The 21,774-nt window shown below is 37.9% G+C and overlaps 1 protein-coding gene and 1 long non-coding RNA gene across 7 annotated transcripts in view; both read left to right on the forward strand.

Annotated features, from left to right (window-relative positions):
- The window catches only part of PTPRM (protein tyrosine phosphatase receptor type M), a 786,460-nt gene that overhangs the window by 210,130 nt on the left and 554,556 nt on the right, over positions 1–21,774 (forward strand). The gene's annotated exons all lie outside the window — the stretch shown is intronic.
- LOC118355198 (uncharacterized) lies at positions 11,227–13,897 on the forward strand. The gene is made up of 2 exons (XR_004817189.2): positions 11,227–11,627; positions 13,586–13,897. It is a non-coding gene; the product is annotated as an uncharacterized LOC118355198 (long non-coding RNA).

Below are 21,774 nucleotides of genomic sequence, written 5' to 3' on the forward strand. Positions count from 1 at the left end.
GTACCTGTACAGTGTATATATAACTTTCAGGAGCCAAACTGTTATTAGTATCCTAACAATGACATCCCAGGATGACTGAACAACATCATTCTTTATTATTATTTCGGATCTGTGAAATGCATGTAAATAAAATGGCTTCAGCCCCCTTTCCTCTGCAATTGCCCCATTTGGTGGACCACCTGCTGGAGATCACCTGATAGTGTTAAATGCTTTATGAGGCCAAATGTCAAGGAGAGAATTGCCAGCACTCATCTCTGTCCTTTTTCTGCTGAGTCACTAGGTTTCTGGGTTCTCTAAAAAGAAGGTGGAAATGCCTTCTATGTGGGTTGAGTGTCCAGATGCGCTGTAAAGTCAGTACAGTTGGCCTCCTCCCTTCTTGCCCTCTTTGCTGTCCTGAACTCCTTGCAGTTAGATGCCTGGCCTTATCTCCAATACCTCTGCTGCTCAAGACACCCTCCTTCTCCCCCGCAGAGACTCCCCCTCCTTTCCTGATGTCCTGAAGATGTTTGGTGTCTGTACTGTGTGCTCCTTCTGCTTCCTGCTGAAATTTCTATGGCAATGGCCTTCTTTCTTTGATGCCTGTAGTGGCCCCTTCCTGTGACCCAGGGTTTGCCCCTGCTCAGAGCAGCCCCATCTTTGGCCTTTAGGTTTGTTTGTTTAACATTCAGTGGTCCTCTGTAATTGAAGATGACAGCACTGAGAAGAACTAATTATGCAGATCGTAGCTTAACAGCTACTTAAATGCATGTGAACTATTGTAGGTTTTGAGGCTATTGTCTGGTATCTTGGAAAGTACCTAATTGAGCATAACCCTCACTTCCTCTGGTCTCCCCATCGAAGGGAACACTGCCAAGGAGAGTATGTGTGATCTCAGGAGCAGCAGAATTCCCGGGAACTAAGCCGCCAGAAGCCAGCCTTTTTCCTGGCAAGGGTCTGGTGGCTTCTACAGTATTCTGGACAGTCTAGTGGGTTCTTTAACCACAGTCTTGGAAGGGGCTGATCCCAAATTCAGGGTCTGCTGCTACTGCTGCTATAGTTGCTGCTGTCACTGACCAGTCCCTTGGACTGAGGAATCTTCGTACTGCCTCTGGGCTTTGATTTAGACATTGATGTCTGCCTTGCCTTCAGAAGTCCAAGTTTCCTTTCACCCCAGCAGAGGAGGACCCTCCCATTCAATTTAAGACTCGAATTCCCATCCTATTGTCTGCTGGTTATAGTTACCCTAGGGTTAGAACTCCCCTGAGTGACAGAAATGCCTGAGTGTGTGATGTGCTGTCTTAGCTTAAAAGGGGAAATTAAAAAGTAAAATAAAATTTTAAAAAGGCGGAAATAAAATACCTATGAAGGTTGGTAGTTAAAAAAAAAATCAGAGATTGGTTGTACAACGCAGATATATTTAATACCTCTGAGCTATGCACTTAAGAAAGGGTAAGATGGTAAATTTCATGTGTCTGTAATTTATCACAATTAAAAAAATGTTAATTATTTCTGAAAATCACCTCAAAGCCTTTGCAGGTTTTCAATGGTTAGTGATGAATTAGAATCCAGAAACATATTTATTAATCATCTCAGTAGGCTAAAATATGCTTCTCCAAACCCATGCAATCAATATGTGTAGAAGTTAATTTTTCTACCAATTGCTTATAATAATTTTGATATTTTGTATTAGTAAGAATTTATGAAATAATGTAATGTTTCATCTTCTTCATTGTTCTTTTATCATCAGTAGGCTTCTGACTTCTTGTTATAAATATTTAGACTATGTTTTTCTTTATAATGAGACCTCTAATTTTAGTAGCCTGCTAGACAGATACTCCAGACTCAAGATGTTCAATATTGCATTTATGTTCATGTCTTGATTTTGCCAATCTCTAGTAAATTTACTGAAAACACCTCCTGCTCAAGAAAACAAAGTGTTAAAAAATGAGTATTTCAAGTACCCATTTTGGGGTTTGATTTATAAAATTAGAGGAATGTGGGTGCACCACAGAGCACTTGGCAATATTTTGTTTTAGTGGGTATTTTTAAAGAACTTGTGTCTAAGTTCTAGTATTAAGATTTTCTTTTAATTGTGATAAAATATATTCACACTGTTGTGCAACCATTCCAACTCTGTAGTTCCAGGATATTCTCATCACTCCAAATGAAAACCCTGTAAATTACGATGTCACTTTCCATCCTCTCTCTACTAGCCTCATTCTCTACTAGCCTCCAGCCCCTGGAAACCACTAATTTCCTTTCTGTCTCTAAGAATTTGCCTGTTCTGGACATTTCACACAAATGGGTAATAATACTTTTGAAACAAAATTTACATTAGTCATCAGACGATTAGACCTGTTCTCTATTTTTTGTGCATATATGGTTGTGATACTTAGGGAAATCTTAATGTCTAGCAATCTTGGACTGGCTTGGACTGGCTCTGTATGAACCAGTCATGTATGAAACATATTAGAAGACTCTAGCGCCATTAAGGGAGGCTGCAGATATACATTTATTGATATTTAAAACTGCACATAATTTTAACTAAGGGAAAAGATTATAAATATATGGTCTGATTGTGTTCTATAAAATTAAAGGACCAAAGACAATGTCTAGGAGGATATAACCAGGGTACTGACAATGACAGCTAAGGTAGATAGTTTGAGTTTTCTTTATGGCCTTTCTATAGGTCCTTATTTTCTGCTTTGTGAGACCATTAACTTAAATGAGAAATAACGGCTTATCTATTGCCTTAAGCAGAACTAAAATGATTAGTATAAGACTTCATGGTATTTTAAAAATCTAACTAAAGTATATTAATATTCTTTCAATTAATTATATTAGACAAAAATTCATTGCCCATCCAATTTTGAAAATGAAAATATTGCAAGTGCATTAGTATTGAACCATTCAGTCTGTCTTCATGGAATGCAGTTGTGGCAAAATAAGTGTTTGGATTTTTAAAAATGTTTTTAAGGTAGCTCTTTAGATTAGCTCAACCAATGTAATTCCCAGAAAAGGGCAGACAACTCAACCAAGCAGTAAAATAAAGGAATTAGACTAGATATTTCAAAACTCTTTCATCCTGCAGTTATGTGGTATAGTGATTTTAATGCTCATGTTACCTGTTCTTATGGCTGTAAAAAAAGAGTATCTAAATATGTGCCTTATACTGTAGTCATAAAACTGGCAAAGTGATTGAATTAAAATAAAGACTAGCTTATGGACATATTAAATGATTCCTTGATGTTACTGTGATTGAGAAGGCAACATCTTTTCAGAGACATATTTAAGGTTAAAAAATATGTTTTAGTCTAGAACTGCTTATGTCCATTATTTGTCTTTAAGACTTATAAATGTTCTCAGATCCTCTTCACATCCTAGTATAGGAAAAATTCTAACCATGTCTATCTTAGGCTCCTTTAAATCGCCATGTTCTAATGTGAATCATTTTAATTATGTAATATATGGCAATCATGACAATAAGATCAGACATATTTCATACTTTCATAGCTTCTCATTTTGTGCCTCTGGTTTGCCTTTCTGAAGACCTGCACTTCAGACAGTGTTTGACCATGTGCTTCCCATGATACACGATCACTCATCATTGTTATTTTATGTGTCTTTTAATTACTTCAAATTTCTCAGGAAATTTGAGGAAAAGTATGCAGTATTCAGGGTGGCTGGGTGTGGATCATCCATATTTATGTGATTCATTGAAGCTTTGGTTCTTGTAAAGCATTTTTTATTGTGAGATGTAACACAAACATGAGTAAAATATGAATGTACAGTTAAATAGTTTTGATATTGACATCTGCTTAACTATCACCCAGGTCAAGAAGCAGAATATTGTCTATATCAAAGAAACCCCTAGATAACCCTTCCCCACCACAGTGCTTTCCTCTCTCCAGATGTAACCAATATCTTACGTTTTACATGAATAACTTCATTGTTTTTGTAAAAGTAGTTTTAACACTTATTTATAGATTACACCCAATTTTTGTTCCACTGGCTTTTGAACTTTGTCGAAATGGAACTACACTCTCTACATTAGCATGTGTCTTAATTCTTTTTCTCAGTATTATTCATGATTCAAGATTGTTGCATATAGTTGCATTAGTTCATTTACATTGCTTAGTGTAGGAATATACTCATTTTGTTTTCCTGTTTTACTCTTGCTGGACCTTGGGGTTGTTTCTGTTTTTAGGCTGCCATGGAACAATGCTGCTACTGATATTCTTGCATATGTATCCTAATTAATATAATCACATAGAGATTGGAATTAAGAATATAGGATGCGTGACTTCTACTTTATTTTTACTACCAACAAACTTTTTCCATCATGGTTGTATGAATGCACACTCCCAGTAACAACACATGAGAAGTACTCTTGTGCCACATCTTTCTAATGGTGGGTATTGTCAATTTAAGTTGTCAGTTTAAAAACCCAGATGACAGATATGCAATAGAATTTTATTGCAGTTCAAATTTGTATTTCCCTTATTTCCAATTAAGTTCCACAATTGTATACCTATGACCTCTTGGAGTTCCTCTTTTATGAAGCTATTTACTCACTGTTTTTGTTAGTTTCTTAAATATCTTTTTAAAAATAAATATATATACTTATTTATTTTTAGACAGAGCAGAGGACAGGGGCAGAGAGAGAGAGGGAGAGAAATCTCAAGCAGACTCAATGCTGAGTGCACATCCTGGGCTCGATCCCAGGATGCTGGGATTATGACCTGAGACAAAGCCATGAGTTGGACGCCTAACCCACTGTACCACCCAGGTGCCCAAGTTTCTTAAACATTCTTTTTTTTTTAAGTTTCTTAAGTATTCTTATAAGCCCTTTGTTTGTTGTGTGTTAGCCATCTTCTCTTATTCTATGATTATTCAGTCTCATCATGGTGTCTTTTAATGAATAGAATTCTTACCTCAGTCAGACAATTTCTTTTATAAGAACAAAGACATTGTATGTGATATTTAAGAAATCCTTCTATATACCAAGGTCTACAAGATATTCTTCTATATTATCTTTTAAAACCTCTATGTATTTTCCTATTTTTGTTGTTTAATCTACATAGACTTTATTTTTCTTCATGATTTGAAGTATGAGTCAAATTCTGTTTTTTCCTTCCTTCCTCCTTCTTTCCTTTCTTTCCTGCCAGCTTTCAATATGGAGACCCAATTTCTCCAACACCATTACTTTAAAGACCATTCTTTCTTCCCTGTTCTACTACCTTTTCATAAATTAATATAAGGGCATAACTATACACATATTTGTAGTTATGTATCTGGGCTCTCTATTCTGTTCTATTGGTCAGCTTGTTCATCCTTGCACCAATAATTATAGTCTTGACTACTATGATTGTGTGCTATGTTTCCATATCTGTTAGACCAGTCCTACTTTGTCTTCAAGTACTTTAAGAATATTTTAGATACTATTGGCATTTCCATTCATATTTTACAACCGGCTTGTCAAGTTCTATAAAAATACCTGTTGAGATTTTTATTGGAGTTGTATTAAATCCATAGATGAATTTGGGAGAGATTCAGTATATCAAATAAATCATTTCTTTTAATCACTAATCATGATGTAATATCTTCTCTTATTTAGGTCTTCTTTGTTTTTGTTCAGGGGAGTTTAATAATATACCTTGGAGAGACCTTAAACAGCTTTGGTTACATTTGTTCTTGATACTTGATATTTTTTTCATGCTGTTTTAAATATTACACTTAAAATTTTACTTTTTAACAGTTGTTGGCACATAGAAATGTATTCCTCTTCCAAATGTTTGTTGACCTTGTATCCACCTACTTTGTTAAATTCACTAATTAATTCTAGAAGCTTTTCTGTAGATTCTTTTGGACTTTCCATATACATAGCCTCCTTATCTTGTTCTTGATCTTACAAAGGAAAGATTGCAATGCATCTTTATTAATCAATGATTAAATCAGTGGTGTTCACTGAGGTTCCCATAGTGCTGATCTCATCCATGATTGGGGAACATTACAAGGAAGTATCTGTGAATGTGAGATGATACTACCTTGCCCCAAATCTTTTAAGTGGTGTGAGATGTTTGGATTTATGCATCTACAAATATGTGTCTAAGTTGATCCCAGTCTATAAGTTTGTCCCAATTACCCCAAATCCTTAAAATTAATTGTACATCTTATTAGTATGATGAGAAACTATTTAAATGCAAAATTGAAAGCATTAAATTTCCCTCCTCCCAAATTGCTAACAGTTACATTCTATAAGCCGGTGAACCCAAAAATCATAGACTACATCTATTATGGCATTACCTGATAGAACTTTCTGTGATGGTGGAAATGTTTTATATCTGTCACTAGCCACATGTGCCTACTGAGCACTTGAGATCTGGCTAGTGCAACTGGAGAACTAATTTTTTTTCATTAATTAAAATTTATTTATTTATTTATTTATGTATTTATTTATTTATTTATTTATCTTAAAGGTTGTTTTTTTTTTTTTAATTTATTCATGAGAGACACAGAGAGAGCGAGAGGCAGAGACATAAGCAGTGGGAGAAGCAGGCTCCATGCAGGAAGCCTGATGCGGGACTCAATCCCGAGACTCCAGAATCACACCCTGGGTTGAAGGCAAGTGCTAAACCACTGAGCCACCCAGGGATCCCCCATTAATTAAATTTTAAATTTAGATAGCCAGATGCAGTTAATGGTTACTCTATAGGCCTGTGCAGTAGAGATCGCACTTTTAGAAATAATCTTTTTTCTTTCCTTCTCTTAAGTTTGGCAGTCTTTGGCCAGAAAAACTTTTTTTTTTTTTTCTGCCACTCTCATCTCTCTGAGGCTTGCTTTTACCTTTTCCAGCTTTAGAAGCTTGTTAGACACATTTGCTGGCATTGTTTCCTGAGGACCCTTGCCATGAACAACCTGTCTTGGCCACCCATTTCTGTTTCTTACTCTGCTTACTTGGAATCCTGCTACTTCCTCCTGCTGTCACTTGGAAAAGGGATTAAGTGTGTTGTCTCTGTCCATGGGGCCACCGGGTTCGGGAATTGCATTATTCACCCAGTAAAATGTTTCAGTGCTTTCAAAAGGCATGGGGACAGTGGAGATGAGCTTAAATCACCTGGGTGAATCGTTGGACCTATGAAGATTGGGCATAACATTGGCCAATGACGATTATCACTGAGATGATTACTTGTATACTCTTCAGCATCAGAAGTATAGTTTATCATTTCTGCCTAGATTTCTGATGTTTGTATATAACAGCCCATTGCTATTATTACAGATGAACAGTATTTAATCTGTATTGCAATTTGTAAAGACTTGTAGACTTATCTGAGTACTTAGTTACCAATGACATTACTTTTGAACTCAATCTCCTGATAAATTAAATTCTGCCTATAATAAGAGAGCTGGTCTGTTTGAATTCTAGAGAAAATCCCTCTCTTCACTGATTCATTCATTGATTACATCATTTTCTCAAATAATTTTTGAGAAACTATTATGTATCAGGCACTCTGGTGTAGTACATATTCAAGGGTAAACAAACCCTCAAGGAATCCTCCATTTATTGAGGGATATAGACCAGTATGTAGGTAATTCCAGGCGTGTAATGGCAGTTAGAATTATGGAAAACCAATGCTGAGAATATCAGGTGTTATGGTAGCACAGAAGAAAGGTGCATGATATTAAGTGTTCATACAGTGCTTCAGAAAGGAAGTGATGTCTAACATGAGACTGGAAGGTTGATAAGGGTTTATAGTGAGAGGGTGGGGGAAGAAATAATGTTTTAGACAGATAAATTAGTTTCCTGTTGTTGCTGTAACAAGTTACCATAAATTTTGAAGATTGAAATAAGAAAAATTATCTTACAGTTCTGGAGAAAAGAAGTAACCAAAATGGATCTCATTGGAATAAAATAAAGGTGTCAGCAGGGCTGCATTCCTTCCAGACTCTCTCTAGAGGAGAATCCATATCCTTGCTTTTTCTAGCTTCTCAAGGCAACTTGCTGTTTTTTGGCTTGTGGTTCCTTCCTCCGTGTTCAAAGTTAGCAGCCTAGCATCTTTACATCTCTAACTCTGACCTCCTGTCTGCTCTTGCCATTTGTAAAGACTCTTGTGACCATCTGATAATCCGGGATAATCTCCCTATGTCAAGGTAGTTTATTAGCAACCTTAATTCCATTGGTAACCTGAGTTCCTCTTTTCTGTGTGGTTTTACAGCTTCCTACAGTTGGGGGATTAGGGTATTAGGAGTCCTGGAGATTAGGACATGGACATTATTGGAGGTGAGGCGAAGGTGGTGTTTTGTCAATTACAGCAGAAAAGAGAATGTAGCATATTGGAAGAGCTGAAAGAAACTCAGAATGACAAAATGCTTACCTTTGTGAGGGAACGAATAACACAAGAAAGGGCTGGAGAAGGAAGTCATGAAAACATGATTGAATTTCACCCTAAGGAAAATGAGGAACCATTAAAGAGTGAAATAATCAGAATTGAATGACTGAAAACTTTCTCTGTCCACACTTGGAGCCTCTTAAGTCATAACACATGCCTACTTCATTGACTATACATTGTAACTAATTAATATAGAATTACCAGAGTTTAATCTGAAATAGGAAATAGTAAGAAAAAAAATGTATGTTGACAGAACACCAAAAACAATTCTGAAAGGTATATGCTGACAGACTCTTCAAAACATTGATCAATATTTGGGTTAGGACTCTTCCACCTAGTGAATATTCAACATAGGTGGACCCCAACCACACAGGAGGATTACTGAATTATGAAAGTGAAATGTCCAAGGATACTCTTTCAGGCCTCGGTGGATCCAGGAGCTCATATAATGCCATCCTTGCTCCCCACTGTATTGGCTTCATTGTCCATCACAGCAGGATTTTCCCTTGCAGAGACAAGAAGTCTAACGATAGCTCCAGGCTCTGATGCTACTGCATCAGTCCCTGTTGCACTAAGGGTTGGCCAGTCATTCAAGTGGAAGTCCTAGAATTGAGTCTCATTGGACCACTTTGAGTATGGTGCTCATTCCTAAAGTAATCACTGTGGCAAGGAAGACATGAAATATGAACTGGGCAGACCTGGCTAAGATTTGTTGTCTACTCTGATATTTAGAAAGTTCACTTCTGAAAGTAACAGTATGTTTTGAGAGTTGTACTGAGCTTTGTAACCAAATTTCGATTAAAATTGCTCAGATGGGTGCCTTGTTTAAATGTCTTTGTCACTTATTATCATCAGTGTGGATCTGAAATCTATTATGTTATTGCTGGTGCCTGATTGCTCTCTACATATGGACCTGGATTTGAAATCTTAAGATGTACATGTCTGTGTTCTGCAAAATTATCATTTAAAATCAACGCCAAGGCTTTTGGTAATTGACATCATTTGCCTGACTTTGAAAATGGAAATATTTAATTAAACTTCATAAGAAATGGAATAAAATCATGCTTTTATTTTAGATCACTTTCTTCCCTTAAGCAACTGTCTCTGTCAGTCTGTCAGCAGATTTAATCTCACTTCCAGTAAGTCTTTTCAGTCACATTATCTTCATTTAAATACAGATGTGCTTTAGGATAATTCCTGTGTTCTTTATATATCGAGCATGTAATGACATCCTGCTCCCAGCATTTCTGTCGTTTGTACCTTAACATTTGTAAATGGGCCATCTTTACTTTTCTAAGGATGCAATTTTATATTGAGCAAATGGAAAATATATTAGAGCGTGGTTATTTCTCTGATTGGTTTTATTTATGTTAAAAGTGACAGAAACACTTGAAATTGCTCTCCATTTTTTTTTTTATTTATTTATGATAGTCACAGAGAGAGAGAGAGAGAGAGAGAGGCAGAGACATAGGCAGAGGGAGAAGCAGGCTCCATGCACCGGGAGCCCGATGTGGGATTCGATCCCGGGTCTCCAGGATCACGCCCTGGGCCAAAGTCAGGCGCTAAACCTGACTTCACTAGACATTTTTATTGCCCCCTCCATTTTTATTATCTTCGATTCTTGGGCACTGCCATTCCCAACAGCCTTTACCACCATTTCTCTGAACATAACTTGAAGAAACACCTCCAACTCTGTCGTCTTTCTCTACTTCCATGTTTCCAGCTTTGTTTTAAACATTTATCTGTGGATAACACTTTATTGTAAACTTAGCATCTCTAGAACTGACCTCCTTATCACTAATTTCCTTCAAACTCATTCCCCATGTTCATACAACCACCAAGGCTGGCCATTTGTCCTTCAGTTTCTGCTCATTTCTTTCCAGAATGAATGCTACTGACCTATTTAGTTTCTCATACGATTTCTGAACCTCTGCAATAACCTGCAGCACTCTGTCCCCATCCCTTTCACTTCAACCTTGGTACTACTGGGATAAAAAAAAAAAGCTTTCTTAAAAACTATTCAAGTTAGGGGCACCTGGGTGGCTCAGCGGTTTGGCCTTCAGCCCAGGGCGTGATCCTGGAGACTCGGGATCAAGTCCCAAGTCAGGCTCCCTGCATGGAGCCTGCTTCTCCCTCTGCCTGTGTCTCTGCCTCTCTCTCTCTCTCTCTCTCTCTCTCTCTCTCTCTGTGTGTGTCTCTCATTAATAAATAAATGAAATATTTTTTTAAAAAACTGTTCAAGTTCAAAGAGTTTTAGGAATTGATACGCTCCTTCGACAGTAGGTTTAGAAGCAGTTTTTCTTACCTTCCTAACCCTTGGGGTTGCATTATTTACTTGATACTTACTCATTCTGTGGGCAACTGTCTTATCTTTTGGTGTGGACTATAAGTTTTTTTTGGGGGGGAAGAAAGCATGGTTTATGCTTTACGGTGTAAAATATATATGGAACTAAGAACTGATCTTTATAAAAGGTTTATGCTCAGTAAATTTCATATAAAGATTATAAAAGAGAGTTTTGAGGTTAGGTGAGAAACTTGTCTTTCTTCAAGATGGCAGAACCAGTTAATGTGAGTAGCCCCCTCCACTCCTAAATCAGTGCAAGGTCTAGAAAAACATATCAAAGTTTTAATATTCAAAAGATTTTAAAAATACATAGACAAGGTCAGACTTGAAAAACGAGTATCTTAGGTGCCAGGAATGAAAGGGGAACACAGCATTGAACCGCAATGGGGACCAACTTGAATGGATGTATGTTTTAGGGTCTAGAGTTTTCAGTGGAGACAGCAGGTCTCATACCTAATGGCATACTGGAAATGGATTTAGACTTGGGTGGGGAAGACCCAGAGGAAAAACCTTAGTTCAATCCATGTTGGAAATTGGGCCTCCAGCTTGTCCTTTCCTGTTTGGTGAACAAAATTGTCACCATATGGAAGCCCCAAGTTCAGGAACTAACATGAAATTTGGTCTGTAAATCAATAAACCTATAGGACTTCATCAAGATTATGTCTGCAACCCACGAACCTCATGCAGCCTCCATGGGGAGAACAGATTCTGAATTATTATGAGCTCACAGATGAATATTATAAACACATCTGAAAATTCCACTGTCATAGGTATAGTCAGCAGGTACGACAAATCAGATCAGTTAGAGGTAATAAATACTAAAGGAATATAATCTGCAAGGCACAATGAAATCACTGTTGATTTGTGCAGAGCTGGGCTGTGACTGGAGACCATGGCTGCCCAGTGGATAGAAGGTGCTGCTCAGGGTTGCTCGTTCTTCACTTATTTGCCCCCTTTTCACTAGACATGGGACATTTGATAGGCACAGGTTCAGAACTCCATGCTTAATTGCTTTTTATGCTTAAAAAAATGTAGATCACCCTATTTTTGTTACCTGTGTATACAGAGGTGGAAGTGGTCATCCTTGTTCATGAAGGACAGGGCTACCATATTGGTAAGATGATATGGTGCCTAACCTTGTTCCAGTGATTGAGAGGAGAGAATCTGTGGGAAACAAGGTTGCTTTTTAGAGGATGGAATACTTCCTTCCCCTCCCCCCCCACCTTTCCCTAACATCAGTATTCTCTACCAGGTGTTTACTGTCCTCTCCACTCCTCCCCTGACCCTGCTTGAGGTAGCAACAAGTGATATCTAACACATCTCGAGTACCTTGGCAGTGCTCCTTTCTGAGAGTCTTGCTTTGGGAGGCATGCCAATCCAAGATAAGCAATTTTCTTTCTGTATTCCCAGCTTTTTCTCCTTTGATAAACCTGGGTCTGCTTCCAAGGATTCATGTTTTTTCACAGATTCCAATTTTAAGAGCTGAAATTGTTGGTGATGTCATTATTTTTCTTGTGGTGCTGACATAGAGTAGATTTAAAAAAAAAAACTCTGCTGAAATTTCTCCTTTAGGAAAGATTACTTCTGTTTATCCTGAGTATGGAATATTGGCAGCAGAAATGGGAAACAGAAAAACTAAACTTTTTACACATTAACTTGACTAAAGTTTATTAAAATATATATTAGGCAGTCCTGTAACACTTTTGTTGGCACCTTAAATTAAAACACAATAACAACAACACCCAATAACTCTAGATTTTTAAAGAGCTTGTGTGCTACCTACCTACATATTCATCTATGTATCTCCTTCCGTATTTCATTTATTGCACCATGAAGGTATTTGGGATGTCTAATTAAATTATTACTTGAACACCAAAATGGCATTTGAAAAAAAAATATCTGTGCCTGCGATGTGGTTGTTTGCATTTCTTCTTTTTCATTATAATCTTACTTTTTTTCATTTTTAGTACCCAGAAGCTTCCTATACAAACAAGTGCAATGCTATGTTGAGAAATGAAAAATAAGCACAGTGTCATCTGCTAGGACTGATAGTTGATTTGGGGTGGTTTTATGTGTTTGAGGAAATAGACATATATGAATATATGCGATTTTTAACTTTATTTTTGTATCTAACTCAGTGTGAGAGTCTCTGCGGTGTTACCATTTATTGCATGGGCATAGGTTTCGCCTCACATCATTACTCTGGAGGCACAGACATAGCCTTCTATTGGTTGATTTTTTGTGTGTGTGTCAGATACTTAAGATTCTTTTCTAAGTGTAAAGCTAAAGTAGTAAATCTTTCTGGCTATCCCAGGAAAAGACACGTGTTCCTGTGTCCTATTGGCTTATGCCTGTCAATGACATTCTGCAGTCTGTCTGAGGGGGGGGTGGGGGTAGGGGGTGGGAGGAGCTTCTGGGAACACACTGAAGGCATTTCCCAAACCTCACATTTGGCAGTGTTTCTTTCTTCTTCTCCGTTCCATCAGATCTGTGAACTGGAAACAAAACTGACAGAGTGGAATTTAATTTTCCTTCTTTATAACTTTGCACAGTCTTCTGAAGAAATAGACACATGTGATAAAATGCCTTAAAAGCAGTGGGCCGAAGGCAGAGAGGGCAGCCGAGGCCTGGCGTGCTGGTGTTGGAGGCTGGTCCCAGACCTTGCAGAGGGATTCAGTGCCAGCAGGGAGCGGGACCCCATCCCTGGGGAGACTCTGCGTGGTGGTTCCAGACAAAGTCTGTGTCTTACTTCATTGAAACGAACGAAGCTAACCACTTAGGGAAAGCATGGCCTGCATCTTTTCAGGAAACTATACCTTATGAGATTTACAGCAAAGGATTTTGCTAATTTTTAATTCTTCACTGGTTTCAGGTAGAAAGTGAGCCTGGATTTGGTAACATACTTTAGACTTTGATCCCCCTGCGCTTAATCTCTTGTTGGAGGAAGGACTGAGGCTGAAATGTTGGAATTGCGTGAGCAGTCATAAAAGATTTCAGCTACTCTTAAAGGAAGTTTTTGGATGTGCACTTAAGCTCTAAATAGGAGGGATGAGGAATTTTTTTGAATACGTAACATTTTATTAGCTTTTTCAGTATGACACTGTAACTATCTCTGGAATTTCCTCCAAAATGTAAATCCCTGATGTTCTGTAAATTAAATGTGAATAAACTGAGTGTGAAGATATTTGTTTGTATTTTCCTGATTTTAATTTGTTGTACTCTACTGATCGGAAGAGATGGAGGCCATGCCAAGACTTCTAGACTTTAATAATTATAATTACATACATATAATTATTGTAGTGGCCAATTACAGAGTCCCCAGCTCTACGACTAATGTGGCTCTATGTTTTCCTGTGCAGTTAATTCTTAGTAATCATTACCGACATTGGACAGGTAGGGACCCTGGACGGTAAGGAGGCACGAGCACTAGTGTCAGCCCACTGGGCTGGCCGATGTTCTGTGGACGTCTCTGAAGCACTCAGCAATTCTGTCCTTCCTTTTCCCTTCCCACTTCCCTTCTGTGGGCAGCTACTGGCCCTGCTCTGCTCACACCTTCTCTTGGCCTCATTGGCACCCCTCCCAGGCCAGGGCAGGGTGCACGGAGAGGGGTAACTCTGTGTCTGCGGCTCCTCTGTCCATGCTCTGGTCACTGCTGTCCCATTGTTACTATGCCTCATCTTGAGTCTACAGCTCAGACTCAACTGCGCTCCTTCTTCAGCATCCTGGTCACACAATCCCACCCACTAACCAGCCCTGCATTGACCAAGTGCTCTGGGTAATCTGAGCTCATGTTGATTTTACAGTGCAGGTAAATCTTACCAGAGCCCTTCATGTGATTTTTGTCCTGTTCTTAGAGTTTAGAGTGAGAGGGGAGGGTGGCAGACCAGAGGGAAGAATGAGGGTAAGAACAGAAGAGGGAAGTGTCCTGAGAAGACTAGCAATCCATTTCCTACAAAAGTCTACAGGTTTCATGCTTGCTTCGGGGATGGACTTGTGATGGTACCCTTGGCAGAGAATTGTCCAGGGAAAGTCAGTGGTCCTGAGCTGCTGCAGGACATGGTAACTTTGGAATAATAGGACACAGGTGGAGCCTGGGAGGTGGGGGGATTAAAAAAAAGGCAACTGGAGAACCAGCTGGAATCAGAAATATCCTGTTCTTGGGAATCTACAGGAGCAAAAAAGGCATCTATCTGCTGCCTTTCTTCCACCTCCCAGGCTTTCCTCGGCTCTAGCTCCCATTCCTCTGGACCTTGATATCTGCCCATTGGCAAATTAGGGCAGAGGTACAGATAAGTCCCCACAATGCAAGGCAAACTGCACTTCCTAATCTAGTAGTTAGGTTCAGTAGTACACTTGTTCCATGAGACACAGAGTGTGCCCTGGTGGCTCATTATGTACAGTCTGGAGATGCAAATCACTTGAAGTACACAGTTTTCATAAGAACATGTATTACGATTTTTAGGTAGCCTGCTTACAAATGAATTTCTTGAGCAAAGCCTTTTTATAAGCAGTAGACTATTTGCATTAGCACTTGACTCATAAAGCATTAGAGGTGCAATGAAAATAGTGTGAGCTAAGTACCTTATTAGCCTGAAAGACACCTGCTTTGTGTGTGTGTATGTGTGTGTGTGTGTGTGTGTGTGTGTGTTATGCATATGAGAGAGAGAGAGAGACTGTGAGATGGAGGGAGAGATTGTGATTTGAATAGACATTTGGAAGGTACTATCTTGAGTTTGATGAGGGGCATTAAATTTTAGCAAAATTGCTAATGTACCTGAATAAAATGCACTGTACTTGACAAGTCTATCTTATATGAAATACCTTTTCACTGGAGCATTTATTTTCCTTAGCAGTTTTCTCTTATTTGAAATATATAGATTTTTTTTTTACCAAAGCACACTCTTTATTTTCTGCTATTTTGAATGAAGATATTAATTTAACTTCATTTTAAATTAAAATCAACACTTATCCATGGTTAAGTTTTTCTGAACAAGTGAATACTTGCCGTAGTCTACCTTTTGTGCAGAGATTTTCTTTCAATCAGTATAGGGCTCATTTCCACAAGTCATGTTGCAGCATAAGCACGTAGTGTGCCTCAGGAAACAATCCTGTGGGGAAAAAACATATGCAGACCATGAGAAGGTTTTTGGAACAGTTTTCTGCAGGAAGCATAGGAGAAGTGGGAGTTGATAGAGGGTCCACAGCCTGTGATTGTCAGCCCTGAACTGGCTTCCATCAAAGCCACCCTCTTTCAGAGCATGGTGAGAGTTTCCCTGGCATCCTGTCCTTCTGCAGGAGAGATTTGCCCTGATTACACATCCCCAGTGAGGGGCTTCGCATTGGCTTTGCACAGGATGCTGGGAAGACTCAAAAAGTCATGGTGTCTGCACCATGGCTGCAAGCCAGGTTGGAGCTGCAGTGTTTGAGCGTGGCACCAAAGGGAGGGGCACCGGGTCTGGCTTCCCTTCGGTGATGTTATGTCATACAGACAGGCATCTCAGAACCTCAGTGGAAAGTACTGTGGGTCAGTTACCATCTGTATCCTGAATACTTGAAAGAGTTTATGTAATGAGGGTGATTCTGCACACCTATGGTAGCCTGGGTTTGTGATAGACTCCAGATAGCTTAATATCGGGGATTACTTTTGTAAAATTAATTTATAGCATATGCCTTTGGGCTGAAGGTGAAACCCTGAATCTGAAACCTTTTGTATGATAATTTACATCCATCAGGTCTCTTACCCACTGATTCCTAATCAAGAAAAAGTAAATTAAATCCAAATTCAAATGAATGTATTTTCATTAGCAAATCTATCTCTGTGATGACATTAATAAATGAGATATTATTGAGTGACTATCACCTATTCCTCCAGTGCCCAGTTCCTCTATGACCATCATTCACTTTCCTTAAGGCTTGCTTTTCCCCTCATTTTAGTTTTTCAAGTGACTTTTAACTTTTTTTTTTATTATGTCAATTAGGCTGTAGGTTCTATTGGGTCCATTGTGTGCTGTTTTCCCGTTCTTTTATCTCTCCCCTTCTGTAAGCAGGAGCGTTTCTTATAAGCTGCTTTTCTCTTTCCAGTCCACCCAGAGATGGCCCCATTAACATACGTGGGACTGAAAGGGAATGCTCTTTCACAGTGGGAAGTGAGCCTCTTAGATCTTAAGCTCTATGGGTTTGGTGCAGGAGGGGCATGATGTGCCCCAGGAATCTCCTGCAGCTATTTATAAAAGGCAGACTCTTTCTCCTTCCTTAGGGGAAAGAATATGATGGACTGTCATGGCACTGTATGAAAATAAAACTCTACAAAGTATGATGAGAGAATTGTGTAATCAGTCCAGAATTTAAAATGTCCAGCTGCCAACTTAACCACCGAATGTTGAAAACCAAGCCTTGGAAAGGATGCTTTTATTTTTCTCTCTTTTAAAGAGATGCTTGTTCAAAGTACCTTTGCTTAAAGGAAGAATTGGGTCTAGATGGTCTAGCTCTCTGAAGAGTGAGCATGAAGTGCCACTATATGGTGTGTAAATGTGATATGAAATGATAAGGAGTGGCAGGAGTACAGGGGTGCATGGTAAAACTTGTCAATCTCAGGTGAGACTAAAGCAGAAAGAGGAGCATTTCTAAAACCTGTTGTAGTTTATTTGCACTGTCATGTACAATGCAACTAGCAAATGCTCTAGCCACCTCTCCTGTGAGACATTGTACTGATGAATTAATCCCTGTGACTTATATATGATCGCAGATTATGTTCATTTTGGTGAGGTTTCCTTTCAAGAGGGCCTCTTACACAATTTCCCATGAAGATAAACATATACCAAGACTACATCCCCATAGTTTCACATGAGAATGTAGTAGGAGAGAGTAAGGACTGGTGGGGAGGGGGAGAGAGAGAGAGAGAGAGAGAGAGAGCGAGGGAAACATAAAATGAGAAGGAATGGGAGTTAAAGATAAGTAGATACACATTATTAATGTGTTATGATCTCAAAGAGGAATTTTGCCGGAGAACTTTACAGAAATTGACAAAGGGGAAAAGCTTGGACTCAGTAGAAAGACCATTTCTCAAAGACTGAATCAGTCATTCATTTTTGGGCTTTTCCTTCCATGCTATAGTTTAAATGTAATGTTTTTGGTAGCCACATATGAAATATTCAAGTGTTTTAAGACAAAGGACCTGGTTCTCAGGAGCTTCTTATCCAGATATGAGTCATTGTTCCCTTCATCCAGCTTGGAATTTCACGAGCCCTATTGACAGAGGACATGTGCCTTCAACTCTGCACGTTTTTCTTCTATTATTTATTTGGTCTTTTCTGATACTTTCTCTGTTTTCTTCTTTCAAAGTTCATACTAGACATATGTTAAAACTTCCTGCCTGTCGTAACTTTTCTTTCATATTTTAAATCTCTCCCCCCCACTTTTTCATTTGGTGAGAAGGAAATGACTTGTAGGATAACCCTTTGGCTCTGTCTTCCAGGTTGCTAATGTACTACTAATTAGTAATTAAGTTGTAATTAGTAATTCTTCAACGGTATCCTTTTTTCCTGTTTAGACCAACTGTGGTGTTTTTCATGTCAAAAATCATTTTTTTTTAACATTTTCAAGATCACTTTTTTTTAACATGGTAGTCTATTTCCATTCAGACCCCTTTTAAAATATTTGTTCTAATACTTGTTTGCTGGAGTGTTACTTCTATGACTTGTTGTATTTGCTGCCTCTCTCTCGGTGTTAATTTTATCCAAATGTTTAACAATCTTTGATTGTGTGTGCATCTTGATGTTTGATATTACCCAATCTGTGAGGTTATATTTGTTTTCAGCTAAGAGACAGTGGGTGACAGGTACTGAGAAGGGTGTTTGGTGGCCGCTGTGGGAATTTCTGTTCCTCCAGGGTGTCAGCAGCCTTCTGGAGCAATCTTGCTCACACTGTGGCATGCACTGTGCCAGGTGGGTTTTATCTCTTTGAGTACCCCCAGTAAAATAAGAGCCACATTAAAATTATGGCCTTATGGGAGTTCAAAAAAGGAATGAGTTACATTGAACCAAGGTGAATAAATAATTCTATTTGGAGGATTCTGAGATGAACCTTGAACAGCAGATAGTGAGGGAATGCAATTTAAGTTCAGGGAACTGAATGGACAAAAGGATAAGTGGCACAAAATTTCAGGAAACCTGCATCATCGATTTCACTAAAGAGGCATAAAACTAATAAATAAAAAATGAAATCAGTTGACACATTTGTCAAATATGAGAAGATTTCTTTTACTCCATACATGCTCTGCTCTCCATCCACTTGTTTAAGCTAGAAACCAGGAAGTGGTCTCACCTTCTTCCTTCCCCCTCATCCAGGCAGTTCAAAGTTACAATTCTTTCTCCTAAGTATTCCTCAGATTTGTCCACTTCTCTCTGTTCCTCTTTCTTACCACCCTTATCTCAACCATTGATAAAGTATAAACTAAGTTATACTTTTGTTCCATGAAGACAGAAAAATTGATTGTAGGGAAACGTGATAAATTTGGTTTGGGGCATGTTTCTATCTTATTAATAGTAAGCTTTTCTCATGGTGATGTCCAGTGTGTAGTTAGAATTTGGGGAAAAGGTCAGAGTGAAGCAGTAGATTAGGAAGACATTATAGTTTAAAGTACGGGAATGGACTTAACGTTTGGAAGGGAAATCAATAAAGACAGGCAAAATGAAGTTTTAGTAGAAAACCAGTGAAAATCTCTCAATGTAAGGGAGCGTCTTCATTGTGTATTGTGCTACACTGTTAGAAAGATGTCAACATATGTCCTCTCTCTTTGAAGTGATATTTGGAAATTTTCCAGGTATTTTTATGTTATTAATAACAAATTTAACTCCACCATGATCAGAAAACACGTCTTGGCATGATATGAGTCCTTTTTACATTTATTAAAGTTTATTTATAACCCAGAAATATATACTATCTTGGCAAGTGTTCTTTGTGCCTTTGGAAAGAATGTATAGTTTGCTGTTTGGTTGTAATGTTCTATGAACGTCAGTTAGGTAAAGTTGATTAATAATATTTTTAAAATCTTACTTATCAGTAATAATTTTTTGTCTATTATTCTGTTATTTACTGAGCAAGAGATATTGAAATCCCTGATTATAATTGTGGATTTGTTTATTTCTCCTTGTTGTTCTATCATTTTTTCCCTCATATATGTGGAAACTCTATTATGATGTGCACAAATGTTTAAGATTGTTACATTCTCTTGATGAGTCAGTCATTTCTAATTGTGAAATGACTTCTTTATCCCTGGTAATATTTCCTATTTTGAAGTCTACCTTGTAACTATTCCAGCTTTTTATTTCATTTTTACTTTTTTAAAGATTTTATTTATTCATGAGAGACACAGAAAGAAACAGAGAGGCAGAGACATAGGCAGAGGGAGAAACAGGCTCCATGCAGGGAGCCCAATGTGGGACTAGATCCTGGGTCTCCAGGATCACTCCCTGGGCTGAAGGTGGCTCTAAACTGCTGAGCCACTCAGGCTGCCCCCATTCCAGCTTTTTATTTTATTTTTTATTTTTTAGTTTTTTTAAAATTTTTTTATTTATTTATCGGAGACACAGAGACAGAGAGAGAGAGAGAGGCAGAGACACAGGCAGAGGGTGAAGCAGGCTCCATGGAGAGAGCCTGACATGAGACTCGATCCTGGGTCTCCAGGATCACGCCCCGGGCTGAAGGCAGGCACTAAACCGCTGAGCCACCCGGGTCGCCCCATTCCAGCTTTTTAAAAAAATTAGTATTAGATATACATTTTTCTACTTTTTTACTTTTAGCCTACTTGTATCTTTGTATTTGAAGTGCATTTTTATAGGGACCATGTCATTGGGACTTGCTTTTTTTTTTTTTCATATATTGTGGTACTCTCTGTCTTTTAATTGGCATATTTATACCATTTATATTTATTGTAATTATCGATATGGCTACTCTTAAATCTATTATTTTGTTGTCTTGTTTTTTCCCATCTCTTTTTTTTGTTGACTTCCCTCTCTTCTTCTTTTATATTATTTTTTATAATTCTGTTTTATTTTCTTTGATGGCTTATCCACTACAACTCTAATAGTATTCATATTGTGTAAATATTTAACTTACCACAGGCTGTCTTCAAGTGATCGTATACCATGTTATATAAGAATCTTCAGTAATGAATTTCTATTTCTCTATCCTCAGTCTTTATACTGTCATTATCATACATTTTCCTTTTGCGTCTTTTATAAACCTCGCAATACATTGTTTTACCTTTAACTTTATACAGTCTCTTATATTATGCAATCTTTTATTTTAAAGAGATTTAAATAGGGAAAATACTATATATTTACCCTTGTAGTTACCATTTCTGCTCTTCTTCATTCCTGTGTGTAGATCTGTATTCCTATCTGGTATTTTGTTGTTGTTGTTTCTGCCTAAAGTACTGCATTCACTTATTAAGGTGTATATTTGTGGGTAATGAGTTCTTGCAGCTTTTGTATTTCTGAAAATGGCTTTATTTTGCCTTCATTATTTTTGAAAAATATTTTTTCTGGATATATAATTCTAGTTTGACAGTTTTACTCTCAATATTTTAAATATGCTGCTCTGCTTTCTTTTCTCTTACATCATGTCTGATGGGAAATCAGCTTTCATCTTTATCTTTGGTCATCTACTCCAAGTATTGTATCTTTTTTCCCTCTGGCTGCTTTTAAGATTTTTCCATTTATCACTAGTTTGATACAGTTTGTTTATGATGCACCTCAGCATAGTTTATTTATTTATATTTTCCATATTTCTTGTGCTTGAGGTTCATGAGCTTCTTGGATTGGTGTGTTTATCATCAAAGCTGTTTTCAAGTTTTCATCAAATTTGGAAACTTTTGCTGTTATTCCTTAAAATGATATTTCTCTCTGTGTCTCTTTCTCTTTGTCCTTGGGAACATATATATATATTTTTTTCACTGCTTCTCTTTCTCTATTTCCTTGAGAACATAATATATTTACTATGCCCTTTGTGTTCTATTGCTATGTTTTCAAGTTCCCTCATCTTTTATTCTGAAATGCCTGT

Source organism: Canis lupus, chromosome 7 (genome assembly GCF_003254725.2).
Source record: "Canis lupus dingo isolate Sandy chromosome 7, ASM325472v2, whole genome shotgun sequence".
Taxonomy (NCBI): Eukaryota; Metazoa; Chordata; class Mammalia; order Carnivora; family Canidae; genus Canis; species Canis lupus.